Source organism: Macaca nemestrina, chromosome 19, assembly GCF_043159975.1.
Source record: "Macaca nemestrina isolate mMacNem1 chromosome 19, mMacNem.hap1, whole genome shotgun sequence".
Classification (NCBI taxonomy): Eukaryota; Metazoa; Chordata; class Mammalia; order Primates; family Cercopithecidae; genus Macaca; species Macaca nemestrina.
In genome coordinates, this window is record NC_092143.1 from 47,534,554 (window position 1) to 47,548,199 (window position 13,646).

Sequence of the window (13,646 nt, forward strand, 5' to 3'; positions counted from 1 at the left end):
GTTCAGTTACTATCTGCATAATTTTAATTTTAGTGAAGCCTATTTCACTCCAAAGAAAAAGCCTTTGATGGTCCTCCTCAGGAGGCAACAACCTTGGGTATGTCCACTGTTGCTCTGGAATTACAGTGTTTTTGGCAGAACTGTCTCTTTTACTGTCACTTTCCCTGACTGCACCTACTTGTTAAGCTCCATTAATTATCTGTCAAATGCCCTATCGTGTTCAACAATGCTTTTGAGGCATAAATTGTTCTGTAGACTAATCTAATCAAATCTACAGTCCTTTGAAGAAATAGCTTTCAGGGTCAGTCTTTGATACTTTTCAAACAACAGTTAAACTTCTGGGTGTCTCCTTCCTTGGATCTCTCTGATAAATAATCAGGCTACAGTTTACCCTATATCTTCAATGACTCTACCAATTTCCTCTCACTATGGTTTATCTTTTATATATATTTATGTTTATATATTATTACCTCCACTTTTTTTTTTTTTTTTGAGATGGAGTCTCACCCTGTCACCCAGGCTGGAGTGCAATGGCGCAGTCTCGGCTAACTGCACCCTCTGCCTCCCAGGTTCAAGCAATTCTCCTGCCTTAGCCTCCTGAGTAGCTGGGATTACAGGTGCACACCACCACACCTGGCTAATTTTTTTGTATCTTTAGTAGAGACGGGGTTTTACCATGTTGGCCAGGCTGTTCTCAAACTTCTGACATTGTGATCCACCCGCCTCGGCCTCTCACAGTGCTGGGACTAGAGGCAAGCCACCATGCCCAACCACCACCACTGTTTTTGATAGTTCCCTTAGGCTTGAACTTCTCTGTATTATGTTGCAAATTAAATTAGTTTCTTACAAAAAAAATTAATTTAAAATAATAGGAGCTATTTGTGTTATGGCCTGCTTCTCATGCCAGGCAAAATGGTTGAGCCTCAGCGTTGGAGTTGGGGGTGAGGACAATGGCATATTTCTCTCTGAATGATATGCCTTTGTTAGGGGATGACCACTAGATGGGGGGATGACAATAGTCTCAGATCCTCTTAGCCTGCCTCTCCTGGCATTCACACCCACCACCCTATGAACCATGGTAAGGATGATTAGGGTCCCAGTATTCTAGACAATGTTGTTCCCAAGGTATAACTTCCATTTTATGAATTGGGGCTGGGCAGAAGAAGGGAAGCCCCCAGATTTGGCCACACCCATAACAACCTCAAAAATAGATAAGTGGTGGCAGGATGAAAAATGCTGACATTCTGTTCCTTCTTAGAGGTTATCCTCCCAACTAGAAGTTGGTGAGAGTAGGAGCTCTGTGTTTCCGACTGCACTAGTCTGAAATAAAGTCTCTACCTCATTGAGTGATGGGTAGGAGATTGAATAATGTTAGTTAAAATACCACAGACTCTCAAATGTCTTACAGAATTTCAGCAGATATTCCTGAATAGATATTTTTTTATTTGCTGTATACCCTTGGGACCATTTCTGGAGACTTCAAATGGTTGTTTTATTAAATTTTCACTAGATTCTCTGTGGAGATTGCCTACAGAACTTCTCATACTGCCATGCTGGAAGTTAATCTCTTCTCCATTCTTTCATAATATCAATTTTTCCATTTTACTGAATCACTTTTTATCAGTATACACAGTAACTATTTTCTTTTCTCACTTAAAAAAATATAGTAAAACTCTTAAGCCCACTTTTCAGCTATTACCACAGTTTTCTTTTTTCACATAACAGTTCCATAAAACAAACATATACATGCTTGCCTCTAATTCTTCTCTCATTTTTCTTTTGAACCCATTGCTATAGTATGACAGGTCCCTGACCAGGTTACTTGAGAGTTTATGTCTCTTAGGTTGAGCCAAAGGCATAGTGCCCAGCCAAGGACCCAAACATACCAGAGAGTATCTGAGAACCTACTTAGGAAAACAGTCCTATCACACATACACAGCAGGCAAAGAGCCAGAATATTAGCTCAAAAGCAGTTTAGAGACAGGAGGCAGGGAGGATCTCTAAATCTGTTCTGCTGCCACCCAGGAGTGCCTTGTATATAAGTCCTAATAAACTCATCTACTCACCAAACTGGACTTGTCCCAGTCACTCTTTGGTCTCTCAGCTCCCTTCCAGTTTGGGGAAAGGATTTTTAATATGATTCCAGGTTGTTCTCATTACAGTTGTTATGAGGATTTTGTTTCCCCTCCTATTCCCCACTTCATTATTTTAAACAAAACCCTCGGTGATGGCCATGTTGTTATATTTAATGATTAATCATTGGTGTCATCTTAATTGACTTTTGTGAAGCACTTTCTTGTTTTCACTACTCCATACCACATTCCCCATCTTAGCTTTGACTGCTGATTCTTTCCCATCTCCCTAACCTCTAAATATTGACTGGTTCAGAGCTCAGTTCTTGGACTTTTTCCCTTTTTTCTTTACACTCATTCTTTGGTTATCAATTTAGTCTCATAGTTTTAAATATTAACTAAGTCTAATGACTCTGAAATTCATATCTTCAGTCTAAACCTGTCTTCTGAATACCAGGCTAATATATACAACTGCCTTCTTTAAATCTCTACTTGGATGTTGTAGTAAGCTTTCTTATTATTTTCATTACTATTACTGCCACCATTATTGTCGTCATCATCATCATCATCATCATAATTGGCTTTCTCCCTACGAAAAAATTACACCACTTCATCACTTTGATGATAGTTCTAACCTTATGACTTCTTTTGGTCAATTAATGTGACATGCACAGTTTAAGTAGGTTTTAAGATGCAGTGTGTGAACTCTCATATCTTTTTTACATCTACCATGATGATTAGGAACATTCTGGTTAGAGAGACTGACCATAAGCTTTGGTCCCAAAGAGAAGAAAACAGAAGCAGAGTTGTATCCAACTCTATAGTGTATATGTAACTCGAGAAGTACATAAACTACATTGTTGTAAGTGATTGTTGTGATGAAAATTTGGGGGTAAATTCTCACTTGGTGTACAGTTATCACCAGCTTAACATGTCCCAAAGAGAATGCCTCAATGTCACATCTGACTCTTAGTTATTCCCAATGAAGTAAAAATGTTTTATCCCTACAGTTTCTCATGATCCTTGACTCATTCCTTTCTGAAACATTATAGGAGATTTCACTGTCTCATCATTCAAAATATAACAATAATCAATCATTTTAATCACTGTATCTTTCATTATAGCCCAAGTCACCATTGTCTTTTGTTCCAATTAGCTCAACAGCCTCCTTCCTGAGCAGTCTCTCAGCTTCCATTCTCACCTGGTTTGTCTTTCCTCAACTCAGTAGCAACCATCATCTTAAGATGTAAGAGAGATCATGTCATTTGTGTGTTCAATACTCTCTGAAGGTTTTCTTCCTCACCAGGAAAAAGCAAACAAAACAAACCCAAGGTCCGAACAATAATCAGTAAGTCCCATCCACTGCCCCTCACTTTCTGACCTCCTCTCCTAATACTTTGTTACTCACTGCTTGTCAGTTAAACTGTTCTCCTCACAGTTGGTTGAACATAACAGGCATTCTTCTGCACCAGGGCCTTTGCATTTAATTCTTTCTCCTACCTAGAATGCTCCTTCCTTCAATATATATGGCTTATTCTCTCACTACTTTCTTGATGTAAACCTTTCTCACCTTCCTATGCAAATTCTAAAATTGCATCTTCCCCCATTTGTTTTTCTATTCCCAGTCCCTGTTTTGCATTCTGCCATAGTACTATCTGCTCTCTAACATAATACAAATTTACTTCCTTAGCTTAGTTATTGTTTGTTTCCCTCACTAGAATACATGCTACGTGAGGGCAAATAATTTTGTCTGTTTTTTTCTAGGTTTAGTATCAAAAAGAATGCTTCACATGTTGTAGATACCACACAAATATTGGTTAACAATTAAATATGAAAATTGTATCATGTGATTCTAGAAAATGGACCTACTTCTCATAACTGGGATTAAGAATGTTCCTAGAGTCCATTTTATGAGTGGATTTGGTCTATTTAAGTGGGTCATGCCATATCAGACATCTACTGAGAATTTTCCTTTCTTTCTTTTCCCTCCTCTTGTAACCAAACCCTCTTTATTTTTCTTCTTTCTGCTATATATACTTTTTATTTAACACCTGTTTTTAGAATGTTATTTACAAAAAATGTTTCTGCTTCCTGTTGAATTACATATTCAAAACTTTGGGAAGGCTTCTTTTCATTACTTCCTGAATCTTTTAAGAAAAATTCCATCTTTCCAGGAGCTCTAGAAAATACAGCTTTTAATATTATCATCTTCCTTCATAATTTATTTCTTTATCCATCTGTATTTACAGAAATAATGACAAACTATTTAGGCTTACGTATCTTTAAAGATTCTTACCTAGAACTTCGATGATCATGAATCCTATTTTTTCTGATGTATGCTATGATTTTCAAAAGACATCAGAAATTGGCAGGTTAGGCGGACTATATAAATTGTCAAAATCTTGGTCATATTTTAGGTTTATTTTCTAAAAATAATATTGATTTCAATTAGCTAGATCGGTAAAAAGTTACTAGCTCTCATTATAGGATTTAATGTAGTTTATTTTAATCAGATTACTTTCCTCCTAAAAGCTGGTACAGTAGGGCAAGGAAGTAGAGTAAGACTTTGATTGGTGGAAAGACAGATGAGTAAATATTGAATATACTGCTTAGCTTGAGGAGAATGGCTGGGTAGAACCCTTGTAATCAGGGCCTTGAATTGGACTGATCAATGGGTTGCACAGGTGTCTGGGCTCTTGGAGCACACAGGATGTCAACTGTGAGAAGAAAGCTGGTATGAAAGACAAGAAGAACCATAAAGAAACTCTGTTAACTACACAGTTGTAGAAATAGTCATCACTGCTCTGTGTGTTCTCTTAGAAACGGGCTTTTCCACAAAACCCAAACGGGTCGTTGGATAGTTAGGGTTAAATTAATTATAATCTTTTGTGTGTCATGCAGTTTACACATTCATGCAGGGATTGGGTGATTTTGCCTATGGCATCGTCACAAATGGTGAAATAATAGGCAGTAAAATAATAAACTTTAAGCTCCTTCTTTGTCACATTTGTTGCATTGTTTATCACATCTGTTGTTTTTCCCCCCTGAACAGTGAAATAATCAATTATTCATGACAGAAGGATAGCAGCTTCATAATAATCTCACTGGTGGATGAAACCACTGTGTCCATTTAGGCACCCATGGAATCAGTATCACCAGAGGAATAAGTCACTATTAAGCACCCACCTGCTCTGAGCATTTCTCTTCATCTTTATACATATATGTATTTTTTTTTGAAATGGAGTCTCGCTCTGTTGCCCAGGCTAGAGTGCGGTGGCGCGATCTCAGCTCACTGCAAGCTCCGCCTCCCGGGTTCACGTCATTCTCCTGCCTCAGCCTCCTGAGTAGCTGGGACTACAGGCGCCCACCACCAGGCCCGGCTAATTTTTTTATTTTTCTTAGAGACGGCGTTTCACCGTGTTGGCCAGGATGGTCTCGATCTCCTGACCTTGTGATCCGCCCACCTCGGCCTCCCAAAGTGCTGGGATTACAGGCGTGAGCCACTGCGCCCAGCCACATTTCTCTTCATCTTATTTGTTCAGGCTTTAAAAAGTTACGGCAGAAAATTCTGCAATAGTCACTTATGCAGATTACAGCAGTAGACACTATGCAATGCCTAACAAATGACCCCATTACTATCTTTCAGTTGATAAATATAAAGTAATGAATACTGAGAGAAACTGAAAATTCTTTTTATTTTTAAAAGAGGGTGTAAATGGACCAGGTGCAGTGGCTCATGCCTGTAATCCCAGCACTTTGGGAGGCTGAGGTGGGTTGATCACCTGAGGTCGGACGTTCAAGACCAGCCTGACCAACATGGAGAAACCCTCTCTTTACTAAAAATACAAACTTAGCCAGCGTGGTGGCTCATGCCTATAATCTCAGCTACTTGGGGGGCTGAGGCAGGAGGATCCCTTGAACCTGGCAGGCAGAGGTTGCGGTGAGCCAAGATTGTATCGTTGCACTCCAACCTGGGCAACAAGAGTGAAACTACGTCTAAAAAAAAAAAAAAAAAAAAGAGGTATAAATGTCATTTAATTTCCTATTCTTGACTGGTAGGTCAGGGATAAGGCAGGGCTAAGGGAGAGGTTGGAATTCCATCTCTGAAGAACCAATGGCTAGCTGATGTTCACAGTTGATAGATGTCTAATGAGCTAGTAGAAATAAAGCTGGTTTAAGGGACGCCAATGAGGTCTGGTGGAGTTCAGGGTGATTCTTCAGAGATCAGGAGAATCACCCTCACTGCTAAATTGAATTGAGGTCAGAAACAACATTGGTGATGAGCGATGAGGAGCAGTACTGTATTCTAAGGGAAATAAGCTTGAGGCATTTTTAAATTTCTGGCTTGTGTTTGTGCTTGCGTTATTTGGCATCAATTTTCCCAGCTCCAAAATTGACTATAGTAATTATCTAAACTAGTTTTCCCTGATATTTTAAAAAATGATCTTGTATTTAAATTTACAGTAGTCTTTACAAATCTTTGAAATCAACATCAAAGTTTGGAAGCTAAAATTTCTCTTTTTCTTTTTGTAATACACTATGGCCTTATTTCTGAGATTTCTGGTACTAGAATTCTTCAGTGTATTAGGGAAGTGCCAGCTTCAGGTAAAATGTGAAACTGATAAAACTGTTTTGGTTTCTGAGTCCTCCGTTTTTACGCTATTTCTGTATCTGTTCATTAAATGTGTCTTGGGAACCAAGAAGCCCCAGATTCTATTTCTATAAACACTTCTCAGATACTTTTAACTAAGGTATAATAATGTATTTATATAATTTCAAAATTATAAGGTATCAAAAGATCATTTTATGATGGTCACAGATAACTACATAAAGTGTTACTTTTTCCTCTAGGGGCTTTTGTGTTTAAATACTTAAATAATAAAATTGTCACAATACAATTTTAACTTCATGAAACTTGGGAAGGGTGTGTTTTTACATGTCACCTCCTGAAGCCTTTTAAATAATACTACATAGGAAATCACCTGCTTACAAGCAGAATTGATGAAGGTTTTCAATTATACTAACAGCCTCACATTTTTTTTTTTAATAGAATAACCACATCCTCTGTTTCTGAATTTTGTATTTCATTATGGAAGTCGTTTCTCCAGGGATTCTTTTTCTGAACCTCAGAAGATGTTTTCATACCATTTCTTATTCTGCAACGTCTAAAACTCAGTAATACCTTAAGGAGTGTTTGTTTCCAGGAGTGCAAATAAACAGATGTTATATGAGATATCAGTTTCAGTTCATTCACAAGGAGTTATTGAGTGATATGTTGGAATAGAGTGTCAAGGCAGAGATAATAGAAAAAGAGGTAGTTAGAGATAGAGGACAAATCATGTTTCTTTTGTTGTTGTTGTTGTTGTTTTTGCACTTTGTCATGGGATGATTATGGTGTGTAAGGATAAAAATGTGAACAACATTAAATTTAGTTTCTTATACGAGAAGAACTTTGAAGGTTTATTTACTCATTTCACCCTTATTAAAATATTTTGAACACTAAAGTGGAACTAAAGTTTTGAAAAACATGGACTGAGCTCTATAGTCAAGTCATATCATCTACTGCATTTAATGTGAGGCAAACAATATCATCATCATCATCATCATCATCATCATCATCATCATCATCATATTCCTTGATTAAATAGCATGGAGAGATGTTCAAAATTGATGGTTTAGTAAGATCATTTAAATAATTTCAAATACTCTTTTAATTCTTTCTGGTAACATTGGATAATATTGAATTTAAAAGTTAGAAATAAGACCTCATATTTGATAGCACAACAGGGCAACTATAACCAATAATAATTTAATCATACATTTAAAAATAACTAGATGAATATAATTATATTGTGTGCAACACAAAGGGTAAGTACTTGAAGGAATGAATTCCCCACTTACCATGATATGATTATTTTTATTTTTATTTTTATTTTTTTTTGAGACGGAGTCTCACGCTGTTGCCCAGGCTGGAGTGCAGTGGCGCGATCTCGGCTCACTGCAAGCTCCGCCTCCCGGGTTCCCGCCATTCTCCTGCCTCAGCCTCCTGAGTAGCTGGGACTACAGGCGCCCGCCACCGCGCCCGGCTAATTTTTTGTATTTTTAGTAGAGACGGGGTTTCACTGTGGTCTCGATCTCCTGACCTTGTGATCCGCCCGCCTCGGCCTCCCAAAGTGCTGGGATTACAGGCTTGAGCCACCGCGCCCGGCCACCATGATATGATTATTACGTATTGCATGCCTGTTTCAAAGTAGCTCATGTACCTCATAAATATATACACCTACTATGTACCAACAAAAATTAAAAATTAAAAAAGAAAGTTTGTCATCACAGATGATTGAAAAATGATGCAAATGTATCCCTGAAGGTGTATTAATATGTGGGTCTATTAACTTTGGATAAATGGGAGGGGGAACTTTATAACTCATATGAAACTCTCCTGGGTTGTTTGGAGTCCGGGAACAAAAAACAAAATTAGATTAAATACAGATCATAAATGTTTCAAAATTAAATGAGAAAGAGAATTAATTGCAGTAGTCACACATTTCAATCTGAAGTTTCCTTATGCAAAAATAATTTTCTATTATATTTAGTTATTAGATTAGTTTTGAAATCTAATTGAAGAGGGGGATAAACTCTCATTTGCAGATTAATTTTTCAAACAATACAGCCAAGATATCAGTGCTCATTCAAATGTATCTGACTTGCAAATAGAAATGTACAAAGTGATAATTATAATGTCCTTTCAGAATTCTTCACAAATTTCAGTGAAATCTATAAAATTATCAATTAAAATATAGAATTAATTTTATCTTTTAGATCTACAATACAATTATCAAGCCATTCTAGTTAAGTAAATTAAAGTGCTCTACTAAAGGAGAGTAGAATTGCAGGAAGAATAAGTTCTAGTAAGTATAAAGAGAAATATAATGAAATTAAGGATTAGGCTACTAAGGAAGATTATATCTGGAGAAAGAATTTTGAGAAAAAAGTATTTACAAACATAATTCTGGAGATACATGAAGGTTTACTGAGATTTCTTCAACCCTAAGAACTCTATTATCACTAATATTTTAAAAAGAGATTATTCTGAAAAATGTATCTTAGAAAACATTATGATCATACATAGGAATTAAAATTTAATATGCAATATGTCCATTTCTTCACAATTGATTTTCATAATCCTAATGGGTTTAATAAGCAGGAACATATTTCCATATTTTTACAAATAAACAAACTTTCCATTTTAACCATGTCAGTGGCAGAACCAAGGTAGCCCCTGTATGACAGATTCGCCACTCGTGGAAGATACATGCCAGGGTGATTTCTAATATTCCACATTGGCGCAACCACATATTGATGTGTGTAATTCCAGCTTTGATGAAAGCAACAGTGACAATTCCATATGGGCTGCATCCAGATTTCCTGGAGCTTAACTAAACTGTTAACTCTTCTGCAGAATGGATCAGACTCTATTTCTAACAAGTCTGGCATTTCTCCTATTAAGAGGCTGATGCTGAAAGCAAAACAATATTTAAGAATCCTTTGTCAAGTTTGTGTGAAAACAATAAAGTGAAGGCATTGGTATGGTTCCTTCTATGTCATCATTTTGGGCCAGAAAGCAACTACTCTTTTCCCTTGACTCTCCCTTCACACCTGCTGATGGGGCAGTGAGAGCTAACAGTGTGAAAAAGCTGCCAACTGCAGAGGGAGGTTGCTCCCACACACCTCATTAGGCCTTTAACACATTTGACTTTGTCTTTCCCTAGCACAGTGCATATTACAATTAGAAGCAGTTGGGTACTTCCTATTTTTCTCTGAAAGGTGTAATTGGGTAACCAAGGAGCTGTCACTTTCTGGACATTGCCAGCTTTGCCATCTGCCTTTGGAGCATCAATTTACTGGCTATTTCTCTATTTCTTTAAGAGGTTTTGACTCATGGAATATTCCATTTTAAAAGAGCTCACCAGTTCTTTTGTTTAATATCTTATTTTACAGATGAGGAAATTGAGGCCAGGAAGATTAAATGTCTTACACTTGGACACACAGTTACTGGATTTATTTCAAGTTGCCTGATTTAAAGATTAACTATCTTTACACAAAACCAATCTTTAATATATCCATGATCCTTTTATTTTCTCCAAACCTGGCAACCTCATGAGTTTAACAGGTTAATTTGGCTCATTTTACATTTGGATATGACATAGCCCATTTAGGTATAAAATACAAGACAAATGGGGAGAACCAGGCTATTATGGAAAAGCTCCAGGCTATAGCTTCAAGAAATTGTTTGCTCCTCATTGTTCACCATAGTTATAAAATATTGTTCTGTAACTATCATGGGTGAGAGGAAATGGGGCAAAAGAATTGGAGAGTACAGGCAAATTTTAGGCTAGACTGTCATCAACTTGAATGTTTCTCTTCTATAAGACTGTGTTAGAGCAACAGAAATAAATTTGCACTGAGACAAAGGAGTCTGAAGTCTTCTTGCTACATGGCTAACGGGCAGTATGTATCTATGAACAAGACATTTAGCTTACTGATTACTGGTTGTTGTTATGCAGTATCTCAGCAAATTTTAGGGTTTGTGTATAGCTTAGGCTGTAAGCAACAGGAAATAGCCAAGTACTGTGAACGTCATGTGATTTTTTAAATTGATTTTTCACCTAAACTGTAATTCATTATATATAAAAAATAATAAGAGTTAAGCTTTAGTAATGTGAAGTTGTAGGATTTTCTTGGAAGGTCTAGATCACTACATTTTGAATCATGCCACTGCCATCATTCTTTCATCCTCTTCCTGTATACTCATCAGGCTCATAATTCTGTCTCACTTTTCTACCTAAGCCTGACATCTTGCAAGTCTTTATCTTCCTTCTTCATGACAATTAATAGGGAGGTTTAGAGGCTCCTTATTACAAAACTCTAGATATAATGAAATATTGACCTCCGTCAGATGGGCAAAATTAGAATCAAGAGTAAGGATAAAGGCCCAAAAAGTATGCATTTAATTATCTGTCTTTCCATTGTCAATTTGTAGACATTGTAGAAAGAATCTGGGTAAGAGAGCTGGACATCTGGGAATGTTTGTCAGCCAGTATGAGAGTCATGTGACCTCAAACTTCCTATTCTTACCTGTCTCCTTCCTGTGGCATGCATCTCTAATATACCCAGAATCTCAGAAACGTAAAATTTCTGCACTTAAGGGAGCCCTGCTTAGAAAATAAAGTTATTTTGAGGTCATTTTTCTGCTTTGAGAGGTTTCAATGGTAACTGGGAAATATTACTGTTACTTTAACATATTTTTTTCAATAACTTTGAAGCTCTTTGTAGCTCTCTTCCTACACTCTAATACACTCTATAGTCTACTGTCATATCAAACTTCTTAAAGTGAAACTTCATTTTATCACTTCATTTCCTTGATATCATCAATGACTCTGTTGCCAATTACATTAAATCTGGAGTTCAAGGTTCTTTATAACCTTTCGTCTCTCAGTATTATACTGTTATTTAAGTATCAGTCAGACCAGGCCACTCAAATTGTGCTGAATAAATGGCCTATTTCCTCATCTTTGCCTTTGCTAATGTCCATGTTCATGTCCACTTGCTTACCACACTCTTCCACACTTGTTCACACTTGCTTATTGTGCCTGCTCACAGAGCTGATCTCAATTTAGAACCAAGCCTGACACGGTACCTTTCTCAAACCACTTCAGCCCCATCTTAACTCCCATTGCATCTCTGTTTCCCAGGGATACAAGTCTCTACTGGTTCAATACTAAACATATTATAGACATGAAACAGCTATTGAGTTGAAGCATTAATAATTATAATCTAATAACGAGTATTTATTTAGGACACCTATTTGTCAGGCACTGTGTGATATATCTCATTTAGTCCTTATGACGATTGTGTGTTGTAAATATAAAATAACCCATTCAAGGAAATGAACTCTGAAGCTTAGAGAAATTAAACACATTGCCGGCATTACACAGCTAGTGACAGAGTTGAATGCTTATCGTCTGTCTGCTTCCAAAGTCTGTGCTCTCCACGTTCTGCTCCCTTGCCTCTAAGTAAATGACACTCAGGAGAATTTTAAAATTATATTTCAAATATGTAAATTTCAAGTTTTTCTGACACAATGCACAACTGCAGGGAAAATGTGTTTTTATTGATGTTAAAGGAAACCCATGCCTACATTTGTGATAAATTGTAGCACTGTTAGCTTTTTGCTGTAGTCTATATTTGGGGTCTGAAGGACTTGTCAGTGTCTCTTTAATAATATCACTGTTCTTTTTCTTCAGACTGAATCTCATTGTCTCTAATCACTGGTTTTATTTGTATGTGTAGCTTCCAGTCTTCAATTTTCCTAAATGTCATGTAGATATAAATGTACGACTCAATTGCTCAGCCTGAGTTTTTGTGTCTTGACAGACAGTTAGGCGGGGGAGGCAGAGAATGCTTGGTGTTGGGTTTCGCCCTAATTTTGTGGGTATTTTGTGCAAATAAGAACTGAAGCATATTTTTGTTCTTTTTTTTCCTCCCCCCCCCCACATATAAATATCTTCAGGGAAACTGGAAATGAAAAGAAAAACACTGAGCCCCACAGTTTCAAGTCAGAGACAAATTATCTCAAGGTAAAAAGCTTGGCCAGGTTTCTTATAATGAGTGAATTACAGCCTTTTTTTTGTAAGATTAATATCAATGTTGACTAAAAGAACATTGTGCTTTTAATACAAAAAGGCTCAAATTAGAAAAGTACATTGGCATTTTCTAAAAACCCACCACAAGGTATGGCCTTGTGCCCAGATGATGTAGGTGTCATTGCACCTAGGCAGCACAATTAAAGATTAACTGAGAGACGGTTTCCAGGCAAACGTGTTCCTCTTTGTGCTGTTACACAGTATTAAAAGTCAAATTGTAGAGACTAAAGGCTTTGATTTAAAGAATTATCCTCCCCCATCATTTATTCACTACTGTAGGACAAAACCTGGGAAAGGAGTAACACATAAAACATTTTGGAGTGAGCTTCTTTTGACAACTAATTGAGTGTTTCAGATAGGAAAGAGGCATGTCTCTCTAAGACATGGGTATTTGTGTTCAAATATTGGGGGTGAGGAGAAGGCAAACCTGTCTTGGGCACTCTTCCTGGAGTCATAGTAAGATTGGAGCCAGGGAAGTGCTGAGAAGAGAAAACCATACATCACTTAGTGCCCACTTCCAGAAAATTGGCATTTTTAGATTGTTACCACCTATACCCCAGAATAAAGGCTGGGTTGACTAACTGGTTCCCCAGGGTCACTGTGCTAATCTAGACTTTTCAAATTCCTACCTCTTTGAGCAGGGAAATGCAGCCACAATGGTTTGAAAAGGCCTAGAGTTTTTGGTATTTGATGCAGTAACTCCTCTTCTTTCCAGAGACTCTGGTTAGTTAAGAACCTAACTAATTGGTTGGAGGCCATAGAGATACTCAGGACAGTGGAGTTCTTACATTGAGTGTCCTCACTTACTTCTCTCTTCCATAATTATTGCTTAGATGATAATTAAAAGTAAAATATAGTTTCAGGGCATAAT

General features: G+C 37.1%; 1 long non-coding RNA gene across 1 annotated transcript in view; it reads right to left on the reverse strand.

Moving 5' to 3' along the window:
• The window catches only part of LOC105499457 (uncharacterized), a 59,545-nt gene extending 56,073 nt beyond the window's left edge, over positions 1-3,472 (reverse strand). Inside the window, exon 1 of the long non-coding RNA XR_011616909.1 lies at positions 3,274-3,472. This is a non-coding gene — a long non-coding RNA (uncharacterized lncRNA). The remainder of the gene's footprint in view (positions 1-3,273) is intronic.
• Between the last annotated feature and the right edge of the window lie 10,174 nt (positions 3,473-13,646).